Genomic DNA, 21,585 nt, shown 5'->3' with positions numbered 1-21,585 from the left:
CTTCACCGTAAACTGCAACATTCTACCGTTTACATTGTTTCAACGGGTAAATTTCAATTCTCCAGTTTTGCTGGCCGCATTCCAACTGGGGCACCGAGCCAACACAAAGTTTGCAATCGAGTTTCGTAATTTCAAGCCTCATTCACGTTCCAGCAATGAAGAAGATGGTGGCTAAGTTTTATCGTTATTTTGACGACCTGACCTGACGGGAGGTTGGAGTCATTACACCAGCGGTGGTAAGCGGCCGGCGGCGGAAGGTGTGCCCCGTTTTTCAGCAGCAGTCAAACTGACTCCAAGGTACAGCTGTAGTACCTGCTCTGTCTGTCTCTCTCTTTTCTAGTAGGAAATTAAATTTTGTAATCTTTGCTATGCAATTTACCTCCAGCAGAAGGATATTTAACCTGAAGAGCCCGACAAACACAGACACTGCAACTGTCGAAAGCTATTTGCTCGGTTTTTAACTTAATTCATCAGTAATTGTGAAAGAAGGAGTGTGTATAATGTGGTTTGCTCGAGTGATGTTTGGAAAACTTTCCAACCACACATTTTTGTGGGTGCCCAACAATTAGAACCAAAGTACGAGGCGATTCGAGTTTTGGATAGCAATTTGATGAAGCGGTTGATTCTATTGTACAAGTTTGAAAGTTACTTTTCAGGTTACGGGTTCTTGTTAATTGTTACTTTATAAAAACTGAATCACATTAAAATGATGCATCCAGAGCTGTAGACAAAATAAACGGCTTTTCATATTCGTCCGACACTTCAGAACAAAAACAAAAACAAAATTAGTTTTTATCCACCTATGGGGTAATAATGTTTTTCTCATATTACTCATACCATCATAGATATTGCTGTGGAGTTTAAAAAAAAACTGTTCAATGAGAAGGAATAGGAAAGTTTATTCGAACGTAATATAGAAAAATCTACGCATCAAAATACGCTATAGTTCCGGAACTGGAAGTATTTTCAACGAATTCAGGGATTCTGTAGGGAATGTATAAGTTTGTGAAAATCGATTTGGTCATCTTTCTTGTGTAGAATTACATTAGATTCTTAGCGTTCAGAATCATTCCATGGCTAGTACTCCGATCCTAGTGACATTGAGAATCTTTTCGGGGACGGGTATAGCGTGATGGGATAGTCGATGCCTTTCACGCAGCCCGCCTGGGTTCGATTCCCAACCCCGCACATAGGGTCAGAAAGGTTTTCTGGTCCGAAGAGGCGAATGACCTAAGATGTTAAAACCTCTATAATTAAAACAAAAAAAAAAAAAAAGAATCTTTTCATGCTCGAAAATACGACAACTGGCTTGGACATTGAACAACCAATCCGGGTTTCCAAAACCCAATTTCGAGGACCTGAAGAGCCGAAATTGGTTCGTATGACCAGCAACAATGTCTACAACGACCTAGAGATTGAAATAGCTTTGAACCTAGTTAAGAAGAATTTTTTCCTCTTTCACTTCGTTGCATTAGGTGGCGGTATAAAATTTTCGAACGCTTAACCCAGCAGCTCTGGAACCGAAAGTTGGATTCAGATGAAATTCAGCAATTTTATGTGGGACCATGAGACCGTCTACTTGAATCTAAGTTTGTGAAAATCGGCCAAACCATATCTGAGACAATAGTCTGAGTTTCAATTTGGAGTATTTCAAAACTATTTGCGGTGCTTCTGGAATCGGTTATCATTTGTGAAAAATGGGCTTAATCAACCTAGCAGTGAGATGATAATTTTTTGCCTTTCTCTGTAGAAAGGTATTAGAATTGCTGGAAAAACGAATTAGCGAACGGAGTCACGGGGACCCATAGTGTTATATACCATTCGACTCAGTTCGACGAGATCGGAAAATGTCTGTGTTTGTATGTGTGTGCACTTTTCGAAGATATTTTCATGACTCAATTTTCTCAGAGATGGTTGCACCGATTTCAACAAGCTTAACCTAGTTTAAAAGCTACTGTTGGGCCATTGACCAAGTTCAAAGATCAAATGGCTGTGGCTTCTGGTTCTAAAGATATAATAGTATAAGTGACATAACCGACAAAATGCGTTGTTTTTTTTACCACACAAGTTTCTCGGAGATGACTGACCGGTGTTAACAAGCTTAGGTCCGTTTGAAAGCTATTATTAGATCATTGTCAAGTTCTAATATCAAATGACTGCGACTTCTGGTTCCGGAGATATGATAGCATAAGTGACGTAACCGATAAAACACGTTGTTTTTTACCGCTTTAATACATATAAGGGTGCCAATATTTTGGGATCACCTCTAATTTCGTAAAGCACTAGTGCTCAAAAGTTTAAACACATCGAATAAGTTCCAATGAGAAATTTGAGCTAAATCAGATATGGGTAAGGGGTCCGTGTGGCTGTAAAGATATGACAAATGAAATATCCGAAATCCAAAAATTCTTTTGTTGCGGAAGGTCTTAGATTTGGATGAAACGTCAAGATTTAGTGTCATCTCAAAAATATTTTTTGAAAAAAATCAACTTTCTGGGAAATTTTGAGTCCCAGAAAGTCGATTTAAAAACAATTTTTTTTGGAATGACACTAAATCTCGATATTTCATGCAATTTTAAGACTTTTGTCATCAATTTTTTTTCGATTACGGAAATTTCAACCCCGCCGCTTCCCTCCATGGTGAGTGAGAAAGGCATTATCACACCAGTAGGTAGATTAAGAAAGGTTTTTATTAATCAGCATGTGTTTTTTGCGTGAATATTCTTCGTTGTGTTTAGTTTTCATGAATTTATTTTAATAATCGTTATTATAAATGAATTGTAATTAATTGCCTGTTCGCACTATACCGGGACGACCGGGTCGGGACCTTCCGGGACTATCCGGGACGTTTTTTTCTCATCGGCGATGACTGAGCTCCCGGATAGTCCCGGATGGTCCTGTCCCGGTCGTCCCGGTATAGTGCGAACAGGCTTTAACTGCAAGACGAATCGAGAAAGAAATTGTTTGAAACTTTAAAATTATTCATTTCAATTCAAACGTGTGACAATCGATTGAGCATTCCATGAGATGTAGAAGTGAGTTCCACTTTAAATTTTTTTTTATTTATACTACTTCCAGAAACGGTATTCAGGGACCAGCATAACCAAAAATAGTTCACAAATTCTGTGGTATTGTAAAGTATCACGTAGTTGAATTGCAGTTACACTGTTTGCATTCAATTAGGCGGAGATAACGAGAGAAAAGTAGAACAAATTTTCCTTTTATTTCGTCTTCGACTCGTCAGTATATTACAGTTTATGTTGATCTATTATGTAATCTAGCAGTTCAACATAAACCGCAAGGCAGACCTAAAGTTTCTGCCAAGGAGTGTATCGAAAATAAGCTATCCACATACATTCGTGTTGTACGCATGCATTTGTGATGTTTTTGCCTTTCTCATATAGAAAGGCTATGCAATCACTGTGAAAATCGACTTTTTTTCGACTCAGCTCGACGAACTGAGCAAATGTGTGTGTGTCTCTGTGTGTGTGTGTGTGTGTGTGTGTGTGTGTGTGTGTGTGTGTGTGTGTGTGTGTGTGTGTGTGTGTGTGTGTGTGTGTGTGTGTGTGTGTGTGTGTGTGTGTGTGTGTGTGTGTGTGTGTGTGTGTGTGTGTGTGTGTGTGTGTGTGTGTGTGTGTGTGTGTGTGTGTGTGTGTGTGTGTGTGTGTGTGTGTGTGTGTGTGTGTGTGTGTGTGTGTGTGTGTGTGTGTGGGTGTGTGTGTGTGGGTGTGTGTGTGTGTGTGTGTGTGTGTGTGGGTGTGTGTGTATGTGTGTGTGTGTGTGGTGTGTATGTAACAAAAATTTGCTCTCACTTTTCTCAGAGATGGCTGAACCGATTTTCACAAACTAAGATTCAAATGAAAGGTCTCATGGTCCCATAGCCTGCTATTGAATTTCATTTCGATCCGACATCCGGTTCCGGAGTTATATGGTAATATGTGAAAATTTGAGAAAAAGTTTACACTCAATTATCTCTGGAACAACTCAACCGATTTGCACAAACTAAGATTCAAACATTTTATCTGAATAAGACTTCCGGTTCCGGAACTACAGCGTGATAAGTGGAAAATTACCAATTTTATTAGTATTTCTCCACGAACGATGGTTAAAAACAGGTACAAATCCCATAACATTGTCTGATAAATTCTTCTAGTTTGCAGAGCTTGTTAGTCTGTGGGCATGAAAACTTATTTCGGCACTACTTGTCCCCTCTTTTCCTGTTCCGAGAGCACCGAAAGTGGAGAAGAAAAACTCCTAAAACTAAATTCACTTCGATTTCTCTGCGATGCTTGAACCGATTTTCACAAATCATACTATCTTCAAAGCAATTGTGAACTTTCATCCGGATCCGATAATAATAATAATAATAATAATAATAATAATAATAATAATGATAATAATAATAATAATACTAATAATAATAATAATAATAATAAATAATAATAATAATAATAATAATAATAATAATAATAATAATAATAATAATAATAATAATAATAATAATAATAATAATAATAATAATGCTATAACATGTTTTATGTTGTTTAGCTTGACTTACATATGCAGAAGTAACAGAAACGCAGGTTCGTTTCGTTTGTTAGATTTCGTTTAGTTGGTTTAATCAAAATAGAGCATGAGATAGTAAGTATAGGTTTAACTACGTTCAAAACTGTTCCAATTTGTAGGTCATATTTGTTGGTAGCAAACGAACCAACTTCAGCTATTCGGTTCATCTGAATCCGGTTTCGGAAGAATTGGAAATAGTGATTAAAAATTGCAAAAAGGATCTCACTCACTTTTCTTGAAGATGGCCAAATCGATTTTCACAAATATATAGGTTCAAAATTTGCGAATTTCACGGTTATATTTATGATGTAATGAGTAATATGAGAAAGGCATTATTACACCACTAGGTGGATTAAAACAGGTTTTTTATGTTCAGATCACAGCATGCTGTGTGTTTGGCTGTTAGCTTTCGTATGTTTACTTGTTTGTGCGGTTGAAATTCCGCGTTTTCAAAATGTCGCGTATTGAAAAGGAAGTGAAAATTAGGGTTCTGAACACATGGCTAAGAGAGAAGGGTATTACTATGCGAAAATTAGCAAAGCGGTTTGGAATTCATCACGCCAGTCGTAAAACCATCAAGTGGAGAAATTCGGTTGAAAGGTGCTGGTATGGCAAGCAATATGTACCTGTGGTTTGAAGTCAACAATTTTTTACATTAGCGCAACTATAAATGCAGAAATCTATCGATCTGAGCGTCTCCAGAAGAGATTGCTGCCTTTGTATAAGAAGCATAGTACACCTCCACTATTTTGGCCAGATTTAGCGTCGACTCACTATGCCAAAACCACTCCCAATTGGCTTGCAGAAAAGGGTATAACCTTCGTTGAGAAAAATATCAATCCACCACATTGCCCTCAGTTTCGACCAATCGAACGTTACTGGGCAATCGTGAAGAGGGTCTTCAAGAAGGCTGGTAAGGCAGCTGGAAACATGCAGGAGTTCAAAAAAAATTTTTAGCTCAAGCGTCCAAAAAATGCGATGCAACCCTTGTCCGGAACTTCATTAAGAGCGTTCGATCAAAAGTTCGAAAATTCGTGAAGGAATAACTTGAATTTCATCCGGTTTTCATTATTCTCAAGTTTGACCTCGTACAATAAAGGATCAATTGTTAGTTTGAATAAAATATCGTTTTTTATCATAATTTGAAGGAAAAATATGTGGATAGCTTATTTTCGATACACTCCTTACTTACAGAACACTTTTTTTATTTGCACCGAACGTCTTTACTGTCGTGCGAACGTAAACGAGTTTCGGCTTAAACTAACTGCGCCTACTGTGTGGTGGTGATTTGCTGACAACGCAGGGCTCCTGTTACTTCTACGAATCAGATTCACGCCAAATAGTGTTTTATTCGGTTTAGTCTAAATAGTACAGTGTAATCAGCCAGCTGGAATTAAAATAGTGTTTCGTCACTATAATCACTATTTGGAATATGGCAAAAATGTATGTGTTCATATTGACCATCCTGCGTGCATCGAAAATATTGCAGTCATTATTTCTCAGTTGCGGTTCAGTAGCGAATTTATTCAGCAGAGATTTATTTTATAGATTTTTTCTTTATAAATACGTTTATTTCATAAGGCAATTTACATAAGTTTTTCTTCGCGGTAACAAAACTTTTACATAGAGTTCTTATGCTAATATAATCCTAATATAGTCACAACGATTTGAATGTAATAAAACATATTCCCTTTTTTTAATTATCATATATCATAGGTATTTCGTCATTTATTATTAAATCTACCACTTTTTTCATAAGCTGTTTCGAATTTGTTTGTTTCAGCACATTTTTTTTTAATTTGTCCTATATTGATGAAAATGCAATAATTAAATCTTGCACGGATAACTTCGATGTCGGATTGAAGCGTAGTGGAAATTTAGCATCGGAGACCCTTCTCCCTTTCGATTATCTCTATAGCGATATTTCTGTGGATGAATTTTCGTCATTAAGTTTCGCTGACACAAAAAATCACTTGTGAACATCGAAGTTCAGAGTTTTGTGGGTGCTTGTTTCATGAATGAAAATATCGAAAGTGATTTTTTTAGTCACTGAGCTTTTTTTTTAGAAAATCTGGTGAATTATTTTTTACGAGTGATAGTGAAATGAGCTTTTTCTGATCATGATTTTCCAAACACTGCTCGTCACATGGTAATTAATGAAAAACAAACCCTTGAAATTGACAGTTTTACACCAAGCACCCTGTATCTGCAGAACCGGAAGATGGATCTGAATAAAAAACTATTTTTATGAGACGCATTAGTTTAATCTAAGATGGTGTTAATAGGATGCATTATTTTGTTTTCCAACACACATCACCGAACCGTAAGTTGGATTTAAATGAAATTCATGAATGATATAATTGGATCATAAGACCTTTCTTAATGAATCTAAGTTTGTGAAAATCAGTACGACAGTTCCTGAATAACAACGATGCTTCACTACTGGTTCAAGCATACAAAAATTAATGGCTAAGCTGTGGTGCGACGAGAGAGTCCTTCATCAATGCTTGTTGATTTCAACAGTTTTAGAAAATAAATTAATTGAGCTATTCTCAAGCTACTAGAAATTTAATCAACATTAGTTTAAGGCGCATGATATCTACAATCTGCTAGACAACGGATGAAAATTTGAATTTATTCGATATTCGATCCTTCTCATGCATGGCTGATTTATAGCTATTTCGAAAGTACCATTATGTGTTGATGATGATAAAATCAGAAATTCCGAATAGCGTTCAGTTTGTTCACTACGTTCAGACGGTTTAATGAAAAGTTTTCCTTTCATCTGCTGAAGCAGGAAGAGTTTCTATACAAAAACAGCAACAGCAGATCAGTTTCAATTCCCAGTTGAAACTACATTATCGGTGAACTGTTTGCTCTTTTGCAAGGGCAAACATTTTCTTTCTGCTGCCTACAATGGAAATTCCATTCACAAGGATTTGCACAAAACATTCGGGTCACCATTCGCCAGCTAGTGTTGCTTTCTGGTTAGCCCCTAGACAGCTCGGAACAAAATTCAACCGGCAGCATATATTCAATCTGTCTGAGTGACGCAATCCCATTCCGTAGCTGGTCTCGTCCCCGATGTTGGGAATTCGAAACAAATTGATTTTAATGGTATGCTCTTCTTGATAGCATGATAATATGTTGGAGTTGAACGAATGGGTTTTCCAGAGAAAATCGTTTATAGCCCAGCAACTGGGTCAAATAACTGCATAGGGAATTTATCTCAATTTCTTTTGAGCTTCTATCAATGTCCAACTGTCTTGCAAATTTAACAAACAACTTCTCACGGAATTTCATTAAAGTTTATTCCTTCCATTGAATTCAACTAATAGTAATAATTTCTCGCCTTTCGGATGCGGGTCACATGGAGTATTTCTTCCCCATTTGGGAAAACAAGTTGCTCCTGTTGTAAGACGTGATACCATATTCTTAATTGGAAATCCACTACTTTCCTACCCATCTGCTTTAAGTACTGCAGTAGTCGCTATTTCGTGACAATCCTCCTTTTTCGTTGTCAGTCACAATGTTGTCTGTTGCTACATACGGCAAAGCCCGTTTTTTCGTGAGCATCACGAAAATCAATCACAATTAGGAAGTGACTTGCCACTGCTAGCGCTAGCCATCAAATGGATGCGAACGCGGCATAAAACTAGCAGAAGGTGATGAATGATCATGGAACTTCGGTCTTCAGACGATGAGTTTGTTTTGGCCAACGCCGCCTCGTAAAGTGTTCCTGTGATGTTGTCCTTTATTGAGTTGTTCCTACCTGGCCTATCATGCCAACCTCTGAGGAAGTCCGAAACGATGTACATTGATGAGTTAGGTGGGTTGGATTTGTTTCGTCTTGTAGGAAGCAAAGTGATTCTGATGAATGGTTTCCATTTTCGTTTAAAAGAGACCGAATGATTTTTTCGAACAATCCGAATTCTCGAAAATCTTTTTTTTATCGACCATGCCTAACTGCCTTACAGGGAAACAGGGAGTATCATCGTATTGGCTGTAGGCTACAGAATTCATAGAACGTCCAATTAGTGACCGTTGACTTGGAACTGAAATACTGTATTTAAAACACAAACACATGTCGTAAGCCCATTAAACTCTACCTCTGGAAATATTCCGTGAGGGAAAGTGTTACACCGAAACCTCCATTTACGAACTAAACGGGGGTTCGTAAAAAGAGGTAGTTCGTAAAAAAGTTTACGTTATTTGGGATTTGAAATTTACTTCGTAAAAAAAATGTTGTGTAATGAATGTTGAAACCCCCCCTCGGAACGGATGTGAAGAGTAAGTGCAGGAAAATGATGTTTGGATTCGTTCCAAAATCCGAGATGGCGACGTCCGGTTTCTTAGTATTCCTTAAAATCTCTTACAATATGAGTATTTTCGGAACGGGATTTATAAGTAGATGGCGGAAAACGATTATTGAGGTGGTTCTGCATTCCAAGATGATGACTTCCGGTTTATTGGTATTCATTGAGCACCCTAACAACATGGGTATTTTTGGAACGGATTTGAGAAATTAGTGCTGGAAAACAATATTTGAAGTTGTTTAGAAATACAAGATGGCGACATCCGGTTTATTAGTATTCCTTGAAAGTTATTACCGTACTCCTTAAAAAAACTGTGCCTTGAAAGCATTATACCGGAAGTCACCACAAAGAATTTTAAAATGAGCTCAATCATCGTTTATTGGTATCCAATCTGTTCCGAAAAAATCTTAATTTGAAGGGTGTTCAAAGCCTATCGATAAACCGAAGGTTGTTATCTTGGATTTCGAAACGACACCAAACATCATTTTCCGACATCTGTTCATTAAATCTTTCCAAAAATACCCATATTGTATGGATTTTCAAGAAATATCGATAAACCAGAAGCCGCCAATAACGCTTTCAGAACCAGCTCAAACTTCGTTTTCCGATATCCACTTATCAAGCCCGTTCCGAAAATACCCATATTGTAACGGTTTTTAAAGGAAATGAAGAAACCGGAAGTCGCCATCTTGGATTTCAGAACTACCTCAACCATCATTATCCGACATCTACTCATCAATCCCGTTCCGAAAACACCCATATTATAAGGGTTTGTAAGGAATTTCAAGAAACCGGAAGTCGCCATCTTGGATGTCCAAAATACCTAAAATATCATTTTTCGGAATATACACTTTAAACCCGTTTCAAAATTATCCATACTGTGATAGTTGCAATGAAGTATAAATGAGCCGGAAACCGTTTTCATTGTATGCCAAAACCACTTTTTACGAAGTGGGGTCGTAAAAAAAGTGTACGTTATTTGGGATTTGGTTCGTAAAAAGAGATACGTAAAAAGAGGTAATGTAAAAAAGTGTTCGTAAACGGAGGTTTGGTTGCATGAAGCTCCCCTGCTGGCCAAAACGTTTCGCTTCCGTTTTTAGGCATTGAAGACTACACAGTTCAAAAAAATCTTGTAATTTTACATTTCATAAGATGCACATAAATGAAGCATCGTATTTCTCAGGAATTTATATTCAAGAACATGGAAAATTGTGCGATTTGAAAATTACATGGATTCGGATCAAATTGGGATAAAAAACAAAAGATCAATAGAAACAGCGCGACTTGAACTGAGAAACATTAGACCACAAAGCACGCCATTTGATGGATTAGGCCACACAGATGCCCATATCTGCTTGATAAATAATTGTTGCATATAAATCCAGTCATTTAGGGGTTTTGGTACCGGTTTGTGCAAAGTACACATGACTGATTTCAATTTTTTACGTTTCGCCTTCGGCTCATCAGTGAAATTAGCAGATTATGTTGATCTGCTAATGCCACGTCACGGATCAATATAATACGCTAACCAGACGTAAAGTACTTGCTATTTACAAGTCACTTTGTTTTACACCGAGGTGTAAGGTCTTTCCTGACGTCCCGAAAGAACGAAACAAATTGACGGTATTCTGACCGCCAACAGGTTGTAGTCATCTAGGGGTTTTGGTACCTCATGCGTACCGGTTTGTGCAAAGTACACATGACTGATTTCAGTTTTTGGCGGTGTTGAATACCGTCAATTTGTTTCGTTCTTTCGGGACGTCAGGAAAGACCTTACTCCTCGGTGTAAAACAAAGTGACTTGTAAATAGCAAGTACTTTACGTCTGCTTAGCGGATTATGTTGATCCGTGACGTGGCATTAGCAGATCAACATAATCTGCTAATTGCACTGATGAGCCGAAAGCGAAACGTAAAAAATTGATATAAATCCATATGTCGGCACTTGGTAACCGAGTGCACATTACAGTCGGAGCTTGTGAAATTCTGTTCGAATTTAATATTGCGTCATTGGACAAGTTAAGTATAGTTATGAATTGTATCGTTTGTAGAATTATGTCACCTGTAAAGTTTATAATCTTTTTTTGTGTATATTTTCGCAGGATCTTTTTGCTATGCAAGTTTGGTAGTTGAGTAAAAATTTCTGAAGTGGCCTCCCCATTTTTATGAGGTAACCGATTTTACAATAAGTGTTATTATTGTTATTAGTATCTACGAATTATTGTTATTATTAGTATCTACGAACATGTTCGTGAAATATTTCGTCGATATTCGAATTTTTTATTCTATTTTTAGTTACATAAACATTTATATACCTTTTCATTGTAATGCTTCCTGAAACTCAAGTTCTCTTTCGAATTATACGAAACTTTTCAAATGGATAAACAACTATTTTTGGCACAGAATGAAGAAAAAATTTTTTAAACATATTCAATTTTACTATAATTTCTACTTAAATTTTCCAAAGAAATCGATATTAAAGTACCTTCTTCACGCGATTTTTGTCTCTGTTAAATGCTAAAATGTTGCATATGTTATTGGTTTTCATAATCAACAAAAAAATGTGCTCAAATAGGGTTTTTGAAATATTTGATTTTTTGTATACGCGCGCTGTATGCAAAGTGCACCGTGCGAGCGAATCGGTATGGTGCGATGTCGTCGGTGTGATTGAAGCGAGCTGCGACAGGTTTGGACAAGTAGGCATAGAAAATAATTTTTTGCCTTTCTCATCTCAACTTTTTTAAATTGTAGTATTTCGATGAATTTTTGCTGTAATATATAAGAGAAAATGAATAATATGGAAAGGGCATCATTACAGCACTAGGTAGATTTGAACAGGTTTCTCTATTGAATGTACGTCAGGAAATTTATTGATCACATATTATTTTACCATTTTTTCGTGTGGTTTGGACGCGAAAATAGTCAAGGAAAAAACAAAACTTTGTGATCATTCCGGAAAAAGATTAACGATACAAGCTCAGTGCATTTACTGCACTTCATGAGAAAAATTATAAAATTAGGACCGAGTGGAATTCTTTTGCAGCATCACATGGGAAAAAAAAGTTATCTTTGAAATAACCGTGAAACTACACGCGTATAAAGTTAGTGGGCATCAAATCAAAAACAAACGAATTCCAACTGCGCATAATCTATTCAATTGAGTGAACGATTCATTCAAAAATATAAACTTTGATTTTTGCATGATAAACAAACCAGACATTCAGGATAGACAACGACAACATCGATTAAAAACGTAATGACTATTAAAACTACACGCGAATGTAAGATTTTTTCCGACAACGAAGAATTTGTAGTAAATGTTCTGTTCAAACCACCAGAAAATATAGAATAATCTAGTGTCAAACTTGTGAAATAATATGTAATTAATAAATTTCCTGACGTACATTTAATAGAGAAACCTGTTTAATTTAACCTATTACTGTAATAATGCCCTTTTCATATTATTCATTTTCTCTTATATATTACAGCAAAAATACTATATAAATACTATAATTTAAAAAAGTTGAGATGAGAAAGGCAAAAAATCATTTAACAGAGACAAAAATCGCGCGAAGATGGTACTTTAATATCGATTTCTTTGGAAAATTTAAGTAGAAATTATACTAAAATTGAACATGTTTAAACAATTTTTTCTTCATTCCGTGCCAAAAATAGTTGTTTATCCATTTGAAAAGTTTCGTATAATTCGAAAGAGAACTTGAGTTTCAGGAAGCATTACAATGAAAAGGTATATAAATGTTAATGTAACTAAACTAAATATAAAAAATTCGAATATCGACGAAATATTTCACGAACATGTTCGTAGATACTGATACTACAAACCAATAACACTTATTGTAAAATCGGTTACCTCGTGAAAAATGGGGAGGCCACTTCAGAAATTTTTACTCAGTTATCATTTACTGAAAAATATGGAAAAAACGTGCTTAATCCATCTAGCAGTGAGATGATAGCTTTTTTATCATCCGCATGTGTTTTTTCCATGAATATTTTTCGGTGTTTTAGTTCTCATGACATTAATTTAATGACCGTCGTTTCAAGCGGCAATTTAAAGTTCTATTCACTCATTACTCTGTAATGTCGAAACTGCAAATCGAATCGAATTTGAATCTAAAAGTGTGATAATCGATTAAACATTCCGTGATATGTCGAAGTAAGTTGTACTTTAGAGTTTACGATTATTTGAGGTACTTCCAGAGCCGGTATTCAGGAACCAGCATAACCCAAACCGATTCGTATGGCCACAAATTAATATGCCGAAATTGCAATAGTTTTGAGTCCAACTTTAAAGCTTTTCGGGATTGTCATCTTCTATATCGGTCTAAATTTTAAAAATTCATCATCCTGTAATTCCAGAATCGCAAGTCAGAATATAATAAACGAAATTAATTTTGAATGGGATTATAATTTTATTTTAATTTAAATTTTTGTTTCTGAAATTCGATTTGGCCTTTTTTGAGAAAACGATTAAGCTTTGAGAAACGATTCGGTACTAGAACCAGAATCCGAAAATCGGTGTAGTCGAAGTAAGATAGATTCATCTCAGTAGCTGTAAAGTTTACATTTGTTTCAAAATGTTTGAAAATCAGTGTAGACATCTTTGAGAAATCGTGGTGCGAATTTGGGTACCTTGCGAATCAAAAACTGAATACCACTAAAACTAGAATAAGTTTATTTGGTTATTGACTATCCAAATCTTCTAATCCAATAAACCTGCTTAATTTATGTGAAATTGACATATTCTAATCACCCTGTGTCTCCGAAACCGGAAGTTGGATCTGAATGAAAAGCAAGACGTTTTATAGAATAATAAAACTTTTCATTTGAATCTTAGATGATTCTTAGATTTCAATTGAATCTTAGATCGGTTCAGCCATCTACGAGCAAAATGACTTACACAATGTTAATTTCGTTTCACATATCATCCTGTAGTTCCGGAACCAGAGGTCGGAACCAAACATAATTCAGGAACCTTGTTTGGAAGTACGAGGTCTGTTCAAAAAGTACCCGGAATTCTCATTTTTCTAAAAAAATATTTATTTTTTCGTCTATATCTATATGGTCCCCTTCAAAGTAATCCCCCCTAGATATAATACACTTCCCGAGCAAAGTCAAACATCAAAACGAGAGCAAATCGAAATCTTATTATGATAGCAACATCACATTGAAATCTTAATTTGATCTCAGCTCATCAATTTTTCAATTGATATCACATTATGTTATCATTTTGCTGTTACTTTTAGAAAAAAAAACTTGGGAGGCAAATATTTTGGGAAACTCCAAAAATGATTATTCAAAAGCAACAACTTAATAACTGCATCAAAATAGGACTAATTCCATTAGGCGATACAAAAATGCAAAAATAAATTTTAATGGAACAATTATTCCTTTAATTCTATCTTGCATTTTTCAAAAATGCTTCGTGTGGCAGTAGTCCGGAACCTAACCATGATCAAGGAAAAGATTTTTCTCAACACTCTTGCAGCTTTTACACAAATAATCCTCTATATTTTTACTTGCGAGATTATTGTTTTAGCACCACATATCTGGAGGACATTGGATAGGTTGACGATCATTGTTGCCAGGCGCGTACCCAGAAAAAAATTTCGGGGGGTGTTTCAGAACATGTTGATTAATTTCCATACAAATGGAACTTTTTATATAATTATTTGAAATTTTTTTATTGTGGAGTCGTTTGTTGAAAATTATTCATTTTATTTTTTACTTATTTGAAAAAAAAGGGTTTACATAATATCATACTTTTTTGAGTTTCGGAGGGGGTTTGAACCCCTAAAACACCCCCCTGTATACGCGCCTGATTGGTGCCACGTCTATCTGAAGCTAGTTCATCTCCTTTAGCGATCTTCTGGCATACTGAGCCTTCACCAGATCCGGCCAAAAGGCTTCATTCTTTTTCGAGAACGAATAGCGGCTTGGGCATTCTCATCTCGCTGATCGTCAGCCACAGAAAGACCTTCGTCAGGAACTTGATATGAAAAATACATTTGACGTCAACGATTTCCTTCTGGTGGGGTACGTTAAATATCAGATTCTCTAACAGTTTTCGCGTTTAGTTAAAAAAAAGATGTTAAATGTTCTGACTATTATTTTCGGTTGATGTTTTGAATAATACGCTCTTCTTTATATCATACTAGCTGAATTACCCGGCGTTGCTCGGAAATGTTTCGTAAATACAAGGCCGCAAAAACAATTTTAGGAATTGTTCTGACCATTGAAATACTCAGAGCGTAGTGAAACACAACCTTTTTCCACGTAATCACTTAGTTGCTAGAAATATGCAGTACTAGTCAAGAAGTATAATTTTTTCATAAAATACGATCAATTCACTTTATACTTCCCATGTTTGGGGCACTTGCTACACTCCTTCCTTGAAATAACCCTTTAATCTATTTTGATGTGAAGGTAGTATCTGTATTAATCAAGAAGTATCGTTTCTCGTCCAATGAATTTTACATTAAACTCCTCTTTTGTTAGTGAACTTGCAACAGCTCTCTGCCCTCTGAGTAGTGTAAAAAATATCTGTGCTCGTCAAAAAAAGAGAGGGGGGGGGGAATGAAAATTGATTTTCCAGACTCTTTTCGCCTAGTCTATATCCTCCGGCTTCCCTCTTCTGTCGTCAAATAAGATAAATTTAACAATAAACCTCTTTTTAGAGGTACTTGCTACAAACTCCAACCTTTCATTCATACAATTTATCCTTTGCATGTTTGAGTTTAATCCCCTGTTAAAGACCCTAGCTAGGCCTCCTTCCCCATAAAAACACACTTATGACCATCTCTGAAGAGCAAGAAGTATCTGTGCTAAATTTGATAGCAATCCATTCAGTAGTTTCGGAGTTATAACATTAAAAACATTACACCCCCCTTTTCGAAGGCACTTGCTGCATTCACCCCTCGTCCATTCTAAGGTATGCATAATGTTTCTATGATCTTCAAAACGTGTGGATTCTCGTCAAGTTATGTGATTTTTTTCATAACCACACAAACCCCCCCCCCCACCCCTCCCTTCGTTTTGACCCAACCCTTCAAAAACATCTCTAAACAGTTTGAATATTTGATTGCATTTTAGCGCCACCAAATCAAAGAATTTTATTAACTCCAATCAACGACGTTTTAAATCATCATGTTTCAGAGATATAGCGTAATATGTCTTCTATCAGAAACTTTCGAGCGCTGTAGGAGCGCTTGGCGAATAAATTCCTAACTAACATATTTTTCATAATGTAGACCTTGACATCCCGCACAACTTTCCTCAGAAAAAAAAGCTTTGAAGATTTCAGGTTCTGAGATAGATCATATTTTAGCACACTAGCTCCATATTGTACAGCGATTTTGCATTAATATTTGAAAAACTTAGAAAACTAGTTTGAAAACCCTATTCTCTAAATAATGATCCCGAATTTAAGTCTACACAGGAATTAAAAATTTGCTAAATCAGTGTGATGCTGTCTGTTAGCAGAAGTGAGATACTCGTTAATTGTCCCAATTAGTCGAAATAAGTAAGATATTTTTTGGAATCGAAATAACATATGATCTGAGATTGCTTATCGTCATATTCCTAATTCACGTTTCCAGTAAGCCTTTGCTGTAAAAGACTTCACTCTAAAGCGCTCGCTCTCCTGAGCCTAGAAATTTGTATTTCAAAGTGATTACATACTCGAGTAGAGTGAGATCAAATAAATAACTCAATTTGTTATTATGCTGTTCACATGCTACAGTTTCTGGATACGAGAAAGACAAAGAGCACATTTTCATACCTATCAAATAGCCGCACTTCCATTCATGATGGTTGCGGGACGGATGCGACGAAACGAATGTGCGTCGGCTAAAACTACCTGTATACAGCTTTGTGAATCAACACTGCTTGTCATATGATCGAAAATTCTCCCTCTACTCACAGCTTAACGTCACAGTCCATAGCATTCGCAGAGAGTTCGGAATCCAAATCACCTAGGTTCGAAACCCAAGTCTCTCTCTGTGGGAGGTGTTGGTGCTTTTGACGCTTTTTTTATTGTTGCAAGTAATATCGCCTAAAGGTATACTATCCCGGGTCTTTTGCCCAATCTATTTTTAGCTTATGCTCGCGACTTGTTTGTTTTCAGTAATGTCTTTTTAAAGCAAATCAATAACTGATTATGCATTCCAGTTTTGTTTTCGTTGTTTGATAATAACTTCAAATTGAAAACTAGTTTTGCTATCGACAAGAAAAATTCTATATCTTATTTAGATTTCAGTTTGCTTTCGCTGTTAGCAAAAATAGTTTTCTTTTTGCTATCATTGGGATATTTTTTTGCTTTCGATTTTGATGTTTTGCCACTTAAAACGACCAAAACAACAGCAAATTGAGTATTCGATAAATGCGAACATCACAACATCAAAATGAGTTTTCTATTTGATCTCACACTCTGCTCGGGTTATGCCAGCGTTATTTCCAGTCTTCGAAACACCCCTGATAGTCACTTTTTGTAATGCTCTGTAGCACTCTCAGCGATTCCGCCTTTATCTCTTCAATCGATGAAAAACGCTGTCCTTTCATGGGTCTCTTCAACTTTGGGAACAGAAAAAAATCACACGGAGCGATATCTGGTGAATGAGGAGGTTGGGGCATGATTAAAGTCTTGTTTTTAGCCAAAAAATCACGAATAAGCAACGATGAATGAGCAGGTGCGTTATCCTGGTGCAAAACCCATGAATTGTTTTTCCATAAATCGGGGCGTTTCTTTCGAATTGCTTCACGCAAACGTCGCATTACTTCAAGGTAATACTCCTTATTGACGGTTTGACCTTTTGGCAAGAATTCTTTATGCACTATGCCATTTTAATCGAAGAAAACAGTAAGCAAAACCTTGACATTTGATCGAACTTGACGTGCTTTTTTCACTCTTGATGACGATTGTGCTTTTGTTTCGACATCATAACCGTACACCCATGTTTCATCACCAGTTATGACCCTTTCAAGTAAATTTGGATCGTCGTTGACGTCGTTTAACAGCTCCTGAGCGATTGTAATGCGTTTGTTTTTTTGATCAAAATTCAGCAGTTTTGGAACAAATTTTGCTGCCACTCGTTTCATGCCCAAAACATTTGAAAAAATATGATGGCATGAGCCAACTGATATGCCAACTTCATCAGCAACTTCTCTAATAGTGATTCGGCGATCATCCATAATCATGTTTTCCACTTTTCGCACATTTTCACCGATTATTGACGTGCTGGGTCGACCGGAGCGTTCGTCGTCTTCAACGTCTTCGCGGCCTTGGAAACGCTTATACCACTCGTAAATACTTGTTTTTTTCATAGCAGACTCACCGTAGGCTCTCTGTAACATTTCGCACACTTGGTTACACTTTATTTCATTTTTCACGCAAAATTTAGTACAAATTCTTTGACTCTTCAATTCTTCCATTGTTTAAACTAACAAAAATCGCCGAGCTCAAAAAACACGTCTACACCAGCCGCTACAAGACAGAATGTAAACAATGAATACAGCTGAAAATTTCACCATACATTAGGGACATATGTACCAACACAATAAAAAAAAATTTTTGACCACCGGACTCTCCAGACGCGCGCAATTAAAAAATTCCTTTTTGAACAGACCTCGTATACGACTTTTCCTATAAATCTGAGTTTGTAAAAAACGATTGAGTCATCTCCGAAAAAAAGTTAAGTGAAATTATTTGTCACACACGCATTCGCTGATCTCGACGAACTGATTCGAATGGTACATAGGTGTTATGTTGTTCCAGCATTTATTGCTGTACGTAGTTTAAATCAATATTATTATGGAATTGCTTTCAACTCGAAAATGCTGCCATCACCTGGTTTACATATGTCATATTCGAACGATTATGTTGCCAAAAACGAACCGTACCGATTTTTGTCGGTTCGTTTTTGGCAACATAATCGTTCGAGTATGACATGTAAATTAGATGATGGCAGCATTTTCAAGTTGAAAGTAATTCCATAATTCCATAATTATTTCCATAAATTTAAACTACTTACAGTAATAAATGCTGGAAGAACATAACTCTCATATACCATTCGACTCAGTTCGTCGAGATCAGCAAATGCATGAGTGACAAATAATTTCATTCAATTTCCTCGGAAATGGCTTAACCGTTTTCTACAAACTCAGATTCATATGAAAAGTCGTATGCTCCCAAACAAGGTTCCTGATTTATGTTTGGTTCCGACCTCTAGTTTCGGAACTACAGGATGATATGTGAAACGAAATTAAAATTGTGTAACTCATTTTTCTCGTAGATGGCTGAACCATCTATGATTCAAATGAGAGGTCTTTAAATCCTATAAAAAATCTTACTCTTTAGTCAGATCCGACTTTCGGTTTAGGAGATGCAGAGTGATTAGTAAAAAAATGTCCATTTCTCATAAATTAATCAGGTTTATCGGGTTGGCAGATTTGGATAGTCGATAACCAAATAAATTTTTTTCAGTTTAATCGGTATTCAGTTTTCGATTCGGAAGGTGCCCAAAAATTTAATTCACACTATAATTTCTCAAAGATGTCTACACACTACTCAAGTGAACGCAATTGATTATGGCTACACCGATTTTAGAATTCCAATTCCAGTATCGAATCGTTTCTCATAGCTCAATCATTTTTTCAAAAAAGCCAAATCAAGTTTTAAAAACAAAAATTCAAATTAAAGGACTTATGGTCCCATACAATATTGGTGAATTTTATCCGATTCTGGAATTACAGGGTGATGAGTTTTTAAAATTCATACTGATATAGAAGATGTAAATTGTTTGGCGTATTAATTTATGGCCATTCGAATCATTTTGGGTTATGCTAGTTCCTGAATACCGGCTCTGTAAGTACCATAAAAAATTACGAAAAACTCTAAAGTGGAACTTACTTCGACATCTCATGGAATGCTCATTCGATTGTCACACGTTAAGATTGAAATTCGATACGATTTGCAATTTGGACATTACAGGGTAATGAGTGTTTAAAATCTTAATTTGCCGTTTAAAACGAGGATAATTAAAATAATGTCATGAGAACTAGAAGACCGTAGAATATCCATGCAAAAAACACATGCGGATTAATAAAAAAAAGGTATCATCTCATTGCTAGGTGGATTAATCACGTTTTTACGGTATAAACATGTAGAGAAACAAAGCCATTTCTTTGCTAAAATAATTTTCTCAAAACAATCACTTTACGGGCATTATGCCTCATCTTCAACAGTATGTTTAGATTTGAAATATTGTTTTATAGATTTGTAGTGAATATTAAAACAAAATGTGCACAGAAAAAAAATAATTTTACAAGTGACATAATTCTACAAACGATACAATTCATAATTACTTAATTTTTCAAATGACGCAATATTCCACTCGCACAGAATCTACTGGCTCCAAATGTAATTAACACTCGGTTACCCAGTTCTGCTGTGTGCACACATGTGCTTCTGTGGTCCAGTCGATTAACCGATGTGATTTGTGTTCTCTTATTTCTTGGTTCAGGTCGCGCTGTTGCTATCGATCTTTCGTTTTTTAATTCATTTGAATTCAAGCCATGTTATTTTCAAATCACATGATTTTACATTTTCTTTAAACTAAATTTGTTTGAAATACTACACAGATAAAAATATTTTGTGAATTTTCATTTCTTTTCATGTACATATTTGGAGTAGGCAATTGAATGGAAATTACATTACAAAACGAAGCGGTTTGTAAATATATAGTCTTGTTCAATGCAAAACTAAATGAATTTTAATGTAATTTGACATCAATCATGGTTTTAAATCAGATTTTCGTTTCAACTGATGTCTATTTCATAGTACTATCGGTTTACATGTCGTGTAAGTTTCATCTTTTCTTTCTGTGTACGCTCCAATTTTCTGCATCTTATAAGATGTAAAATCACAAGATTTTTTCGAACTGTGTTGCGTTGGGAGGATCGGAAATGTTGTTCCCCGATAGCTATTAGTTGATTATTCCCATACCTGCATCGGCCAGAATAAGCCGAAAACAACGTTTTCGTTCGGGACGTCAGGAAAGACGTGGTACTTCGGTACCAAATATATAAGTGTTTTACAAATAGCATTAACTTTACGTCTGCTTAGCGGTTCAAGTTGAACTGTTTAAGTTTGCAATAAGTAGTTCAATTTGAACTGCTCTGCACTGACGAGTCTAAGACGAAACGTAAAGAACAGTAAAGTATTATATCTTTCAACATGTGGAAATTGTGTTTGTTTCGATGTCAACTTCAGCTAAACTAGCTATGAAGTAAATGATATGATGAATTTTTGTTTGCTTTGAGATGTTAATTTAAGTGAATTGCGACGCTCTTTTTATGTGCATCTATAAAGAAGTAAATTTACACGATTTTTGTGGTCGTTTTGTAAAATGTGTTTATATCAATAAATTCTGATCACTTCTACCGGAATCCTTGATAATTATGTGCCTCAGGCGTATTGCAATTTCTTGAACAAGGCGTAATCACATTCTTGAACAAAATATATTAGGGTAAGGGCTCCCTATTTCATCTCATTTGTAAGGACGTCGCCTTCAAACCTCGATTTAGCCACTAAAATCACTATAACTATTTCATATTACTGCTTCATTCGCCTTGCTCCACATTGAGATTTGATTCACATTCCTTGGACATTAAAATAATGTTCATAAAACA

At 35.9% G+C, this 21,585-nt stretch overlaps 1 protein-coding gene across 4 annotated transcripts in view; it reads left to right on the top strand.

Moving 5' to 3' along the window:
* The window catches only part of LOC131432486 (uncharacterized), a 335,082-nt gene that overhangs the window by 54,506 nt on the left and 258,991 nt on the right, over positions 1-21,585 (top strand). The gene's annotated exons all lie outside the window — the stretch shown is intronic.

The sequence above is a fragment of the Malaya genurostris genome, chromosome 2 (genome assembly GCF_030247185.1).
Source record: "Malaya genurostris strain Urasoe2022 chromosome 2, Malgen_1.1, whole genome shotgun sequence".
Classification (NCBI taxonomy): Eukaryota; Metazoa; Arthropoda; class Insecta; order Diptera; family Culicidae; genus Malaya; species Malaya genurostris.
Note: the sequence above shows the minus strand (reverse complement) of the source record. Positions and strands in the feature narration are given on the sequence as shown.